Source organism: Rousettus aegyptiacus, unplaced genomic scaffold (genome assembly GCF_014176215.1).
Source record: "Rousettus aegyptiacus isolate mRouAeg1 unplaced genomic scaffold, mRouAeg1.p scaffold_m13_p_17, whole genome shotgun sequence".
Lineage (NCBI taxonomy): Eukaryota > Metazoa > Chordata > Mammalia > Chiroptera > Pteropodidae > Rousettus > Rousettus aegyptiacus.
In genome coordinates, this window is record NW_023416292.1 from 13,099,257 (window position 1) to 13,115,149 (window position 15,893).

General features: G+C 38.2%; 1 protein-coding gene across 4 annotated transcripts in view; it reads right to left on the reverse strand.

The window, feature by feature from the left end:
- RGL1 (ral guanine nucleotide dissociation stimulator like 1) overlaps positions 1-15,893 on the reverse strand; it is a 194,661-nt gene that overhangs the window by 147,337 nt on the left and 31,431 nt on the right. Inside the window, exon 2 of one of the 4 annotated variants that reach the window (XM_016145594.2) lies at positions 12,834-12,943. The exons of the other annotated variants lie outside the window; for them this stretch is intronic. The gene's annotated coding sequence lies outside the window, so the exon portion shown is untranslated. The remainder of the gene's footprint in view (positions 1-12,833; positions 12,944-15,893) is intronic. 4 annotated transcript variants of the gene reach the window in all.

Genomic DNA, 15,893 nt, shown 5'->3' on the forward strand with positions numbered 1-15,893 from the left:
CATAGCATAATGACATTTTAATGAGTAAATACAGTAATATTGGTCATGTTCCACATATACTGGAAAAAAAGACACAATCATTATTTTCAATGATTTTCAATGTTTTCAGCTGTTTTCAAATAGTCTTTTAGTGAACTCTGTAAAGAAATTCCAACTTCTCTTTTTGTTATTTCTGCTATTTTTCTCCCCTTACGTTAAGCTCTGTAGGGTGTACCAAGGGAACGCATCTCGCATTCATGTGTCTATTGGATGACAGGCAGCTATCGAATTGACCCTCCATAGTCCATTAAATATAGAACCCTCACATTATTTTGGAGTTGAACCAAAAGATCGTAAGCCGAAATGAGGCAAGTGAAAACCAAATTTTGTTCTCAAGTCTCAAACGGGTTTCCAAAACATATTTGAAAACTGCTTTGCATAGCAACAGAGTCAGGAGTGTTTTCAACTCAGCCTGCGGGGAGAATCTTGCTGGGATGTATTAAATAGTTACTGAATTAGAACCTACTTCTTCTTTAAAATTGCAAATATTCCTAGCAGGGCCAAGCCTGGATTTCTCATCAGGCTTTCAGAATAGTGCCAACGAGCCGTCACGGTCTTTTCAAAGGCTGTATTAAATGACTTGTGTACGTCTGCAGCGTTTCTATGTTTGATCCTAGATTATGTTTTCACTAAGGTTAAGGGTTAACATTTTGACAGATGTGTCTGTGGTCTAATTGGCCCATTTTATCTGCCCTTTTCCCACACACATTTAGTATTTGATACCCAAATTTGTGAAATGTCTTAGTTTCAATACCAACAAATGAAGGATGGGAGAAATGTGGTGCCTGAGTACTTGGGTGGATGTCAGCTTTGGTTTCAGAGTCAGTGTGAAATCCATGGCAGCATCTGTCTGAGCGGAAATAGGATCATTTCATTCTGTGTCACCATTTCATTCCAACTGGGTCGTAGTTTCTTTTTCTTTTATTTTTCCTTAAGCTTTTACAGGACTTTCCACTTTCTCCTTTTTTTTTTTCTCTACTGCCACAGCTTGACCTTGCTATTTGCAGTAAGCCAAAGAGGAAGCTGAAGGAGACTGTGTCTCTGGAGTCAGACCTCTTAGCACAACAGCAATTATGCAGATACACAAGTTAGCATCCCTGACTTTCTAGCTGAGGGGATCAGTGGGCCAATCTGATTAATTGCTGAGAGTTGGTGAGCTTCCTGGTAATGACAGTTAGTTTGCTTAAATCTCAACCAGCACCATGCTATGCACAGGAGGGAAGGGGAAGTCCCTAGAATTTTACTTAGCCGTAGCCTAATCATTGTGCCAGGTGCACAAGAGGCAGGGTGAAATAAAAAATGAGCATAGGGTCTCCTCACTGGGAGGACATATTAATCCAAATCGTGATTAATCCAAATCGTGATTAATCCAAATCATGATTAATCCAAATTACTGGGATGCCCACAATCACATGAAGAGCGGGATATATTTCAAAATTATCGGCTACATTTCAGATTTCAGAATGATAGGATAAGTGTCAGAAGAAAAATACATACGAGTGCATTCCGTGGAGCACTCTGGGACGTATTAATTTGCCATTCGGATGACACGGAAACTCAGAGAAGTTAAGTAAATTGCCCAAGATCGCACAGCAGAATGGGAACTTGAAAACGGTCCGTCCGACTCACGACCAGGCTTCCCTTTCAAATCGGTCATGGACCGTCAAATTTTTCACAGAATTGTGGTCATGTTAATTTCTGGCTTTGTAACTTCACTGCTTAAAGGAAAATACTAACCCTCTGCACTCAAGCAGCGGGGGAAAGGCCAAGAGGGTTGGATGGAATCTGTGCTTCCCCATCTGCGCTTCCTCATCTAGCAAGGCCGAGAGTGGGCTTTTCCTCCTATCTCCCTCGCCTTCCTCTTTGCCCGCTCCTTCGCATTCTGCATTCCCCGGTACCTATCTCGTTTCCCCAGCGCGGCCCGTCCAGACTTCAATAAACAATTATTCCGCTGTTTTGTATAAAGTGGCAGAAAACAGAAGCAAAAAATTGACATCGCCGGTCATTTCTTTGTCACATATGTAAAGCTGTGCTACAAACGTATGGTGATCTGTATGTCTAATTATTTTTTTAAGACTTTCTCTAAAACAGCATATGGAACCTATTACAGTACTCGCTGATCCCTCCCTTTGCTTCTGCTCTGGGGGGTGATGGGTTTGTGATTTACGGCTCTGGTGAGTAAAGTCTTGGGTTCATTGCTCCTATTTGATTGTGGTTGACACTGATTCTAGATACCAGAGAGATTTAATTGTTTATTGTGGACTGGAAGATGATTTACATACTAGTTAAGCTTAAGCTCAGAATTATGATTTCCATCCATTTCTTTACTGCAGTCTAGACAAAAAGAAAGTGTAGGGTTTTATTTTTTTGTTGTTCTTTTGTGTGTCCCGAAAAGGAATTCCAAGCTAGTGACTTTATAAGTATAACATCATGAAAAGGATGAAGTACAGTGAAATCAGATCCAAATAATTTTGAGGTCTTACCTGAGAAATAAGAGCATTGATTAAGTCAGCCTAGAAATCTGTCAACAGGCTGCCTGGGCGAAGGTTGATTAAATCTCTCTCCCTCTCTGTTTCCTTGCCGCAGACCTCCAAAGTTGTTTAGATTCTACTCCAGTACCTCCTGGACCAATTAGTCAAAAATAAATTCTGTATTCTCCAAATTAAAATCTGGCAACACTAGCTTTCCATGTATAACAGGCTGTCATAGCTGGTCTCACATAACCAAAAAGGAAATTGCAATAGAAAGGCAGGACTTTGGGTACTCTCAAGCAACGCGTTAGCAGTGACATCAGTTTCAGATGTGAGAGTCTCTGGTCCTTCAGTCTGAGCCACTGAGCTGACCTAACACACTTGCTCTTTTTTCCATCACTATCTTAGGGAGCGGAGGTAGGAAAATGAGCTAAATTCCTTCATGGTTCTCTCCGCCATGTAGCTTAGAGCTTCTAGCAGGACTTCTCTTGGTCTTAGCTAGTTTTTAAGGGGGAGTTGCTTTGTATCACAGCCAAATTTTATCCCAAAATAGTTAAATCTTGCTTCATTTGAATTATAATGAATGACCTTCTAGGGCAACGCACCACAGATGTTAAGAAAGTTTCAGAAATATCGCTCATGGTGAGTAATGACTTCCAGGAAAAACAAAAACAAAAACGAAAACAAATAGCAAGGATCTGGAAAGAAAGTCATCCCCCACATTATCGCTAGAGTAGTTTTCCTAAAAACTTTTTTTTTTTTTTTCATGGAAACCGTCTTGCTTAGGAACCTACAATAGAAACACCAACACATGATAGAGTTTGAGGCTCTTAAAACAGTTGCCATGGTCTGGCTGTATCCTGACCTTCAAGCCCTGTTTCCCCTCTGCCTTCCACCAGTTCCTCTGCTCAATCACATCACTGAACTTCGCCCTGTACTCCAAACGGTGCCCCTCGTGCCTGTGTTTATGTGGCTACCGCCACTCAGAACACACTTCCACTCCCGTCTCTGTCTTTGTTACCGCGGCTTAGTCTCTGTCCTCCCGAATATAACAGTACGTATTCAGCCTGACGCTGTGATATATCGTCTCTTAGCACCCTATTTTGATTCTCGTTTGACAGAGAGAATAAGGAACAGAGCCAGGATTCCAATCTGTGTCTGTCTGGTTCCAAAATATATGATTTTAACCAAAGGGCATTAAACTTAAGTAAATGCAAATGTCACTTCCTCCATTCCAAACCCATCAGAGAGGGTTAATTACTCTCCAGGCATAAGCTGTTCATACATCTATCACAGCATCTATAATACTGTATTTTAGTTTGCATCCTAGATGACCGAGAGCTCTTAGGGTCAAGGACTTACTTTTATTCCTCAACTCACTATGCCTCATCACAGCTTAAATATAAATGCAAGTCATAGTAATGTCTGACATAGTGCTCAAAACAGAACAGGTTTTGTATTGAGAAATTGTCAACACCTTTATAAAGTTCTCGTGCACGGACTCCAAATCCTCTCCCTCAAAAATAGAGCAACTATTACACACAAGGACAAGTTTAATGAGGTTTAATTTACATATCTCACATTAAGGGTATATTCTATTACTTTTGATATGTTCTCCACACTAAAATCAAAGTATAGAACATTTTTATCACCCTAAAACATCATCCCCTTATATCTCTTCCTAGCTAATCTCACCTTGTTACCCTACCCAGGCAACCACAGATGTGCTTTCTATAAATACATGGCACATTTTTTTAGAGTTTCATGTCATTAGCTATCATACATTATCTACACCTTTTTTACTTCTTTTACTACTTATTTTGCAATTGATCCATGTTGCTGCATGTCTAAGTTCTTTCATTTTCATTGCTGAATAATATCTCATTGTTAAATATTCAATTTTTATACAGTCACCATTGGTGGACATTTGTCTTGTTCCCGGTTCAGGTTAGTTTAAATGAAGGTGAGAGGAACATTTTACGTGGACACATGCCTTCACTTCTCTTAAACACCTACGCTTGAAATTGCTTGATCGTGTGGTATCTGTTTGACTTTATAAGAAATTGCCAAAACTCTTTACAAATGGGTGTAAAGTTTTGTGCTCCCACGAGCAGTGTTTGGGAGCTCCAGGTGCATCACGTCCTCAGCAACAGCCGGAACCGCTGGCTGTTTTCATTTCACCCCTTCCAATGCTCTGATGGCCAAACAGTGATATCACACTGCGGTGTTAATTTTCATTTCCTTAATGATAACTTATATTGAGTATCATTTTATGGATATACAATTTCTGTATAACTCTGCTGAAATTTGTCCAAGTATGCCCATTTTTGTAGACTTTTTTTGGTTCTATTAGTGAATTTCAAAAGTTTTTTTTTAATATATTCTGGAAGACCATCTTTTGTCAGATATGTATTGTTAATACATCTCCCAGTCTGAGGCTTGCCTTTGCATTTGCATTTTCTTACTGGTATCTTAAATGTTGATGTAGCCCAATTCAAACAGTCTGTTCACACTTTTGTTTCCTAAGAAATTTTTGCCTACCTAAAGGTTACAAAGTTTCTTCTAAAAGTTTTATAGTTTCAGCATTTACATTTAGGATTATGATCCACTGCAAGTTAATTTTTGTGGATCAGGATTGAGATTCATTTTTTTCTATATAGATAATAAGTCGTTTCAAACCATTTATGAAAAAATAATTCTTAAATTACCTTGGCATCTTTGCTGAAAATCAATTGACCGTACATATGTTGGTTTATATATGTTTAAACCTATGCCAATAACACACTGTCTTGATTACTGTACTTTTATTGTGTTCAAATGAGTAAGTATAAGTCCTCTGACCTTATATTCTTTTTCAAAACTGGTATGGCTATTCTAGGCACTTAGGTTTTCATATAAATTTTAGAATCAGTTTGGAAATTGCTACAAGAAAGCTTGGTAGGATTTTTATTGGGATTTCATTGAATTTATAATTCAGTTTGGAAAGAAGTGATATTTTAATAATATTGACAATAACAATATCAATTTCATTTGGATTTCATTGAATCTAGTAAACAATTTGGAGAGAATTGAAATTATAATAATATCAAGTCTCCCAAGCTACATAGTAAATCAATCCATTTAGGTCTTCTTTAATTTCTCACAGAAATGTTCCCCATTTTCAGGATAGGGGCTCAATGTAGTTCATATTTTGGGATGCTATTGCAAATATTGTCTTATTTTTTATTCCATTCACATTTGTTTATTGTTAATATGTAAAAATACAACTGATTTCTGTATATTGATTTGGTATCCTGAACTCTTGCTAAAGTTTCTTATTAGCTCCAGTAGTTTTTTTTTTTTTTTGTAGATCATGAGGACTTGCAGCATGCTCGATCATGTCACCTGTGATTAAAAATGGTTTTACTTGCAGCTTTCTCATTTGTAGATCTTTTACTTCTTTTCCTTGTCTTATTGTATTTTTGAGAATGTCCAGTAGAATGTTAAATAGAAATGGAGAGAGTGAACATACTTGTCTTGTTCTTTCTCTTAGGGCGAAACCATTCAGGTTTCACCATTAAGTGATATGTTCGCAATAGGTTTTTTTTTCCTAACAGCTTTATTGAGATATAATTCACATGCTCCAAAATTCAACCAGATGTGCAATCTTCAGCCTTTTATCAGGCAGTCCCCTTCCATTCTTAGTTTGCTCAGAGATTATTATTATAAAGGGATGTTGAATATTTCCAAATGTTTTTCTTGCATCAATTGAAATGACTACATAGTTTTTCTCTTCTATTGTGATAGTAAGGTAAACTACATTAATTGATTTTTAATGTTAATCAACCTTGCATTGCTGGGATAAATACCACTTAGTCATGATGTATTTGCCTTTTATATATTTAATTTTTAGTTAGCTAATATTTTGCTAAAGATTTTTAATCCATATTCATGAGGGATGTTGGTCTGTAGTTTTCTCATATTTTTTGTCTGGCTGTGATTTTAGGATTGTAGGAAAATGCTGACCTCATAAAATGAGAGAAGTGTTTCTCCTGCTATATTTTCAAAATGAGTTGATGGTATTTTACTTAACAATTCACCAGTTAAGCCACTTGAACCCACAGATTCCTTTGTAGAAAGGTTCCTAACTATGAATTAATGTCTTTAACTGATATTCATGTTTTTTATTGGCTTTTGAAATAATTTGTATTGTCTTTCAAGGAATTTGTCCATTTCATACAGGTTGTTGAGTTCATTGGCATCAAGTTGTTTATAATAGTTAGTTACCCTTTTAATATGTATAGAATCTTGGATATACCTCCTTTTCAATTATTGATATTGGTAATATTTGTATCTTTTTAGTTTCTCAATCAATACAGCCAGAGGGTTTTTTTAATATATATTGATCTTTTCAAAGAATCAGCTTTGATTTCATTTATGTTCCTCATTATTTTTCTGTTTCTTGTTTCATTACTAGTTGTTTCCTACTAATTTAGGGTTTAATTTGCTCCTATATTTCTAGCTTAAGGTGGAAGCTTAGATTGTTGCTTGTAGAGTTTTACCCTTTTCTAATAATATAAGCTTTTAAACCTATAAATTTCTCTTTAAGTTCTATTTCACAAATTTTAATAATGTAAGTTTTCTTTTCATTCAGCCCAAAATATTTTTTAACTTTTATGTGATTTTTGCTTTGAATCATGCATTATTTAGAAGTATGATGCATAATTTCAAAATGTTTCAGGATTTTCAGGTATCTTTCCGTTACTTATTTCTAATTTAGTTCCTTGTGATCAGAGAAGTATCATCTTTCTTTTTTTCTTGAGGTATAATTGACATATAACATCATTAGTTTCAGGTATACAACATAATGATTCAGTATTTGTATATATTATGAAATAATCACAATTAGTCTAGTTAACATCCATCACCATACATAGGTATTTTTTTCTTGTGATGAAAACTTTCAAGATCAACTTTCTTAGCAACTTTCAAATATGTAATACAGTATTATTAACTACAGTCACCATGCTGTACATTACATCCCCATATTTATTTAATAAGTAGAAGTTTGTACCTTTTGACCCTCCTCACCCATTTCACCCACCCCCTTGCCTTGGGCAACCACCAAGCTGTTATCTGTATCCATGAGTTCAGTTTTGTTTTGCCCATGGCTGTCCAGTTTTCTCAACATCATTTATTGAAGAGACCGCCTTTTCCCCATTGTATATTCTTAGCTCCTTTGTTGTAAATTAATTAACCATATATGTACAGTTAATTAATGGGTTCGCTATTCTGTTCCATTGATCTATGTGCCTGTTTTCATTCCAGACCTACAGTTTTTTTTACTACAGCTTTGCAACAGAGTTTGAAATCAGGGAGCTAATACCTTCAGCTTTGTTCTCCACATATCTAACTGCCACCTCAGCCTCTCCACTTGGGTATCTCAGGTTTTTATCTTCTTCTTTACCTTCCTCCTCCTCCAGGGCCTTATGTTACAAACTGTGACACCGCCACCCATCCAGAGCTCTATCCAGATCACCTGTGACACCTTCACCTTCTCAATATCCACATCCAACCAATCACTGAGTCCTGTTCTGTCATCGCAATATTATTTCCTAAAAGTCTCAAATAGACGCTTCCGTTACTGCAGTGTACAACTCCCTGAATCAGATCACTTTTAACTCATCATGGCTGTTTCCGACCCAGTATCGCTACATAAAATCCTACTCCCTCCCTAGCCAATCCTTTCTCCACACACTAGGTACCAGGACTAATAAGCAAAACAGCCATAGTCCCTGAAGGGCCTTCGAATGAATAAAGGGAGACTGCCAATTAAACACTCATCATATGAACGAGTCAGTAGTATGACAGGGGAAATGGACAACTTAAGCAAACTGATCCTTTGCCATCAGGGGGCAGCCCAAGGATACAGATCTTGGCGTGCTGGCAGTACCTCTGGGTCAGTTCTTACAGGTGAATATATGGTTTGGGGGCCAGAGGAAATGAAATAAAAGAATGGCAACAAAGCTTGTGTTTGAAATGGGAGCACAGGGGTGATATGAAAGATTTCATTTCGGGGCAAAGGAGCTGGCGCTTCTATGGTATTTTTTATGAGCCACACACAGGCAAGCTCTGTACTTGAAAGTATTTATTTTACTCAAACATTTTGGCATTAAACTTTCATTAATGATTTTTAAGGACCTTGCTATAAGTCCCTGGTGATTTATCAGCTGTATTTTTCCCTTACGTCATTGCACATTTTTCCTTCTGCTGTATATCTTCACGAATCCTTCCTTTTGCTTTTGGCAGAGTATTTTTTAAAGGCTAATTTTTCTACCATGCTTTGCATTTATCTTCCAGTTTCTTTTCTCGCTTGTTCCCTCAGGTAATTCTAAATGCTCTCTTCTTCCAATGCCACCTTCATTCAGCTTCTTGTCTCTTCACCCCACCAGACCACATGAACTTCTAAGCTCCCCTCTCCTTTTCAAACACTCACTTCTTCCCTGTAAACCCCAGGTGTCACATAAAGCCACCACGGCCTTAAAATGATAGCTAGATAGATAGATATATAGATGATAGCTAGCTAGCTAGATGAGAGAGAGAGAGAGAGAGAGAGAGAGAGAGAGAGAGAGAGAGAGAGAGAGAGAGAGAGAGAGAGAGATGATAGAGCGAGACGCATCGGGGTATCAAGAGATAAAGCCCTCAGCTTCTCCTCAGGGGGAGGCCACTCTCCTCATGGTTGTATCTTGCTACACTCTAGAAAGGTATACATGTGCACTGGAGAAGGAGAGAGAAGGAAAAGCCTCTAATTTCTTCAGCAAGACCTCCCCTCTCAAAAAGAAGAGACTCCCAGCAGAGATGCGAGCCTTTTTGGCAAGTGTCTCAACATACACTCTGCTTGGCCTGTCAAACAATGAACACTGACTCCTGGGCCAGGAGGCTAGCATTTAGAATAAAAACACAATATGGTCTTTGATCTCAGCGAAGAGAAGCACATATTAAACAGAGGCAGCACGGTATACTGGTAATGGAATATGCTTTAGAATTATAGACCAGGGTTGCAATAGCAGCTCATCAATTGCAAGCTCTAACTCTTCTAGCTGAGTGACCTTGGATATGGTATTCCATCCTTTGAACATCAGCTTCCACATCAGCTAAACAGAGAAAATAATAACTTATACTGAATCGTTGTGACACATGAAGCAATTAGGAAAGAATTACAGGAATAAATGGTTTGCCTCCAAGTGCCACCAGGTCAGCAAAGGGCGAGATGTGACAATGCACCTTCCAGCTTGCTCTGGAGCCATAGCAGAGACGACAGAGTTGGGTCAGCCCTCTCCAGCTGAGAGTAAAGCTATAATATTGATAATATAGATAACATTTGCTGACCCCTTCTTCTGAATTGATGATCTCATTTAGACTTCAAAGTTTCCTCTGTGTAAGGTATTATTTTATAGATAAAGAGATGATAGCTCACAGAATTAATTCTCTGTCACACAGCTGGTAAGAGTGGACCCAGGATTCCAGCCCCATTGGCCTCACTCGAAGCCAATAGTCCAAGCCACTACACAGAGGTCTAGAAAGTTCTTTGCTTATGTATCCCTCAGAGAATTTAGATAAATATTTGCCGCTCATACATTTTAGATTGATATCAAAATATGTTTATCGTAAATTTACCTAGGTGCAAATGACAATATCTGGTATAGTGTCTGGTGGTAAGTATAGAAATTTTTAAATATTTTAAAATAAAACTTAGATCACTCCTTTAATTGCTTCCAGCGGAATTTAACCACCACATCAACTTGATCCTCATCAGCATCCATTTAAAATATAGGTAACACGCATATTTTCTTTAACAGAAATAAGTTCTGCTCTACTTCCCACTCTGTCCTTGTCCCCCACTGGGAAGATGTATTCAAAATGAGAGACTACCTCTTTGGTACCTGTACCAAATCTCCCCTCCTTTGAGAGGCTTTCATTGACCACCTTGTTTATTTTCTTCATAGCGTCTATCATGATCTAAAATCGTCTTGCGGGCAGTGGGAGGAGTGGGAAGGAGGTAAGTTAAATCTTCAAGGTTAAACATCAGTAAAGGGAACAGGATAAAACATAGAATCTCCAGAACTGAGTATTCAAAGGTCATCCAAATACTTTCTCTTCCCAATTGAGGCCCACAGGGGAAATTGAGTGGTAACTTCTGGGTATAATTATATAGACCAGAGTTCAAATAAAACTCTGGCAATTATTAGTTTTATAACTTTAATTTACATAGGTTTCCTAAACTTTCTAAACCTCAGTTTCCTCATTCTTAAGATAAGAATGACCAGACCGCCCTAGCAAAGATGGTAATTAGGATTAAACAAGATAAAGTGTATAGCATAGCAGTGGTTTCTTTCCTGCAGCAAAATCAGAATCAGAACCCAAGCTTCCCTACCCCAGCCCAGTTCAGTCCCTTTCCATCCTCACCACACTCCAAATCCCAAACCCCAGCCTTTCAGCAGTGGTTCTTCAAGTACTTTCCAAGATCCAAGATTCACTGATGAAGGCCCATGAAGCTCTCTAGCATGGCCGGGGCTGCTGTACAAATATAAAAACTGTTAACACCTGTATTCTTGTTTCTGTCTTTAATCTTTTGATATATAGTTATCTAAAATAAATAAATAAAAAGACATTAGCTCCCTGTGGCTTGCTGCGGCAGTATTGTGGGGAAATTTACAGCGAATCAGAGGGCTTAAGGGTTCACTCCAGGTACCATACTTCCCTGTTCTGTGCCCCTTTGGGCTCGGCTTCCTCAGGTGTAAACCAAGGAATTTCAATTATATAATCAGATTATAAGATTATTAATGATTCTAAAATTTTGTTCTTTCATTGATATCTCATCAAAAGCATCATCTTCCCTTAATTCTGGAATGTGAGTCTTATTTCTGTGATTTTATGGCATTGAATGTTTCTGTGTACTCTAGAAAAGCAGATAGGAATAGGTTCTCTATCTGATCTTTTATACTAAAGCAGTCCTCAGTTTAAAAAAGAGTAAGGTAAACCCCCTTTCAAAAACTGCACATGGCCATCAGAAAGATGAATTTTATTGTTCTCTGGCACAGAGTTCAGTGTGACTCAGGTGCAAAAAAGAAAAAAAAGAAAAGAAAAAGAAGGAAGGAGGGAAGGAAGGAAGGAAGGAAGGAAGGAAGGAAGGAAGGAAGGAAGGAAGGAAGGAAGGAACACTTGGTAGTTAGGTTAAGTTAAACATCATGAGACATATCATAAAATAATAAATAAAGCAAGAAAATTAATGAGTATCTGTCCAAAAAGAGGAAAAATCTCCCACCCATGATATTCATTCATTGAAAAAATATTTACAGAAAGGGGTGGAAGGGAAAGTTTGGGTAGGTGTTTTCACAGAAATTCACTGTGGTAGAAACAAATTCCATATTTCTTGTAGCTTAAGATTTTAACACTTGTAATATTATGCTTCATTCATTAAACAAATATTTATTGAGCACTTTCTATGCATCGTGCCTGGGGATACAGTGGTGAAGAAAACATGAGAAAATCTTGCATTTGTGAAAATCATTCTAGTAGTTAATTTACCTCTTGTTTTGGAATTTATAAGATAAGACCTCAGTCAAAAGGGTTGTTTAAAATGGGAGCACTATACTACTAGATATTTTTAAAAAGTGATAAAGCTTCTTTTGAAAACCTCCATCCATCCCACGGGCATCCAGTCATCAAAGGCAGAGGCAGGCCACGTGTGTCTGCAGCGCCACAGATCATCAAATGCCAGTCGATAAAAATCGCCTCCCCTCAGGTGGTTCGATTAGCAAGGACAAACATCTGTAAGACTTAGAACCTGGAGTTGTTCATAACTTGCAGTGGCAAAATTAAGGTTCAACAGGTCCTTCCCAATTTGTTCCTTTGATCGGAATGCCACAAAATACTTCTTTATTGTGACACCAGAAAATTTGATTTCCAGAACTCCATTCTACTTTAGGAATTTGAGATTAAGGTGCAAATCAGACCACCGCCCTCTGTAGCCCTTGCTACAAACACCTGCAACAATGAGGCATAAACTAAATTATTGTATAATTTACTGTGTTAGCTTCTTTGTTCAAAAAAACAGGTCATCCTAGTACAACTTGCTTAATACAAACCTCAGAAACCCACGAAGAATGTGGCTTGCTGGTAATCACAGAGTGAATAGGAACTGTTCATATGAATGCACGCAGACACACACACACACAGAAACACACACTCATTCAAGCACACATGGAGAGTTCCAAAATCACAGTATTAAATCACTAGCAAGACTTACGCAACTGAACTAAATAGGAACCACCTACAACCCACCACTGTCCTTCTAGGCACTGATGTCTCCCTCGCGTAAGAGTTGACAACGGCAGGCTGTCAAGTGAATACCTCATGGCCTCTTCCGCTGTCTCAGGTCTCACACTGCAGCTCTACAAAGATAAAACAATAACTATGTGTCAATCAGGTCTTATTCAACTAACTCTGAGCAATGTCTGTCAAGGCCCCTTCTGGGCCAGTTCCTGCCAGGAAATTACCACTGCCTGAGAAATGGCTGACAGTCCAAGCAAGCATATCCCCTCCGGGGCCTCTTGTTAAGTATTTTTCCCATTTCCATGACTCTTCAAATTTGTAAAATACTTTATGATCACAATTTAGGGTACTTTAATTTTCAGAACAGCCCTATTAAGTAAATCTGCATTGATATTCCAGCTTTATAGATGGGAAAACTGAGAGACTTACACAAGACCACATAGCATTTCACACCTGTGACTAACCATTTAGTTCTTGGGTAGATAAAGTGACTTATAACAGTATCTATTTGCTATCAGAGGTGTCAGCTATGAATATCTTCTGCTTCTCCACTGTCTCCTCCTCACCCCCATCCTCCCTCATCCAGGAGAGAGTGGAAACATGGAGGTAAGTAAAGGAGAAAGTGACCAAGGATATCGAATGCAGCTGAGGGGTCCTAAGAGGTGAGCACTGAGAACTTACAGGCAGATTTGGCTACATGAAGGTCTAGGGACATTGATGAGTGCAATTTTAGTAGATGGGATTGGACTGGACTTAAGAATGAATGGGAAGAGTGAGCCTTCTCAGGTTAGAGTTACACAGTAATTAGAATTGGATCGAAATCTTCCTATTAAGAATTTTCAAGCTTCTGGGTCAATCTGATTGAAGATTATTCTGAGTAGATTTAGTTGTCAAGAAATTACACCTATTTGCAAGATGCCATTTTTTTTCTATGCTGAGCAATCAAAAAAACTTAAAAATATGTCAGATATTGAGGATCCACTGAATACATAGATCCAGATTTCAAATAGTTGTGCTCATCAGATATAGTCTGTTAACATTATCGGTTAACTTAAAAGTAGGTCATTATTAGAAAATAGAACTTGTAAAATACATTCATGCTAGTAAAATAAAACCTCTAGCTTAACACGTTGGGCTTTCATATGAGTTTCATTTGCCAAAAATACTTAAAAATCACTGAGAGTCTAATCATTTCTACCATTTTAAACCTCCTTATACACATTACATATACGGGGAGCTTCAACCACTTTAAAGTTGGTGGCTAATAATAGAAAATACACTGTTCTATAGTTCTTATGATCCAGTGGTCTGTTTATATGATTTGTACAAATCGCATAAATTCTCTGAACACTGGTTTCTTTTTCTATAGACCAAGAATATAATACTAGAAGGATTCATTAAAAATGTTTTACAAGTACTAGCAAATATAGTGTCTCAGTAGTGACAGTAAGTGGCCTATTAACACTGGACTAACTGAACCAATTGGAAAGTTTGGAATATTTACTGATCTAGACAAATGGCTCAGCTAACTCGAATGAATAGAACAAAAAGAATCTAAAATAATAGAAAGAAACACAAGCCAGTGCTCTCCTCGCAGCTTTCGGGCACCATCAGCATGACGTCATATCTGAAGGAGTGGCCTCCACACATGCCCTGTGTCATACACACCTTCACGTACATGGCTCCAACTCTTTCCCACTTAGATCATCCAAAAACGTTGGAGATTTGGGCATGGATACTTGAGATTCTGCGGACTACTTTGCTTTTCATTTTCAAGGTTTTCTGAAAACAGCTGCAGAAATATCAAGACCTTTGGTAGAAGGCAGATCTTGCTACGGTTTCAGCCAGACGGCAGGCTGAGAGAAGTGGAAATATTACAAGCCTATTTTCCTGAAATCCCTGTCAGAGCTGCTCCAGGAATTTCTTGGCTTTATACATGGCCTCAAAATGGAACAATCTCCTCTTCCAAATCCATCTGCTTTTTTAGCTTTAGCTCTAGCCTTACATTTAAATTTGCAATTAAATCAGGCACAATAGCCCTACAGTCCCAATAGTTCTCAGATTTGCAAATCGGAGTTATAACCATAGGATATATAAATCAGATGGCGAACTCAAATAGTAATTTCTATACCCAAAGATTCAATAATATCTTGAATCTGTTACAGCAACGGACTATAATGTGTTTTCAGACTAGCTAAAAAGGTTATGTTGAGATGATATTAAGCAAGGATTGTGGTTAGGATTTGGCAAAAGTCAAGAATTTCAGTTGATGTTATCTCACAGCTAGAGTTTTAGAATCCAGAATAACCTAGAGGAAAGATGGAAAGAAAAAATGGCTACCAATGTCGAATGTACAGAATGTGAGTCCAGAACTTCCAAAGAATCTTTTATTCGCTCAGTCTGGTACCAGCAGCCTCGGGAAGCTGTTGTAAACAGCGCTGCACAGCCTGTGTAACACTATGTGTGGGAGCTACAGCTCGGCATACCATTCTCTCCTGGGGACTGCTGCATCCAAGAGTTTATGCAGCCAGGGCTCTTGGAAATAAAAGTTAACCTTCCCTTTCCCAAGAGATATAAAACTCTCTCCTATGGTCCCTCATCCAGAGCTGTTTCCTGGGCAAATGATCAAAGGAACACCCACCCATTCAGAAAAATTAGAAGTCAGGTTGCCAAGGAAATGAGATGTTAAAGAGACAATACTGAGAGAAGAGGCCATGTTGTCTATGCCTTGCTTCAATAGTTCTTCAAAATTTCTAGTACACTGGCTTAAATTTTGTCCAGATCCAAACACAAATTTATTCTTTCTAAGGGACAGAAAGCTAACTTTGGACAAGAGTGGTCCCAGAAGTAATCCAACCTGAAAAACAATAAAAGGTCAAGATCAACTTAAGGATTACTCCAAGGCCCTCTGGACTGTACTCAACTTCTGGAACCTGGCTCAGTTCTAGCTCAAACCACATGCTCAGCTCCAAAACTATGACTAATATTGTCTGAACCAAGGAAGTCTACAGATTGGGTTGGCTATCAGGTGTGTTCCGGTGAACAGCTGGACTTCTGGTTTTGATTTAT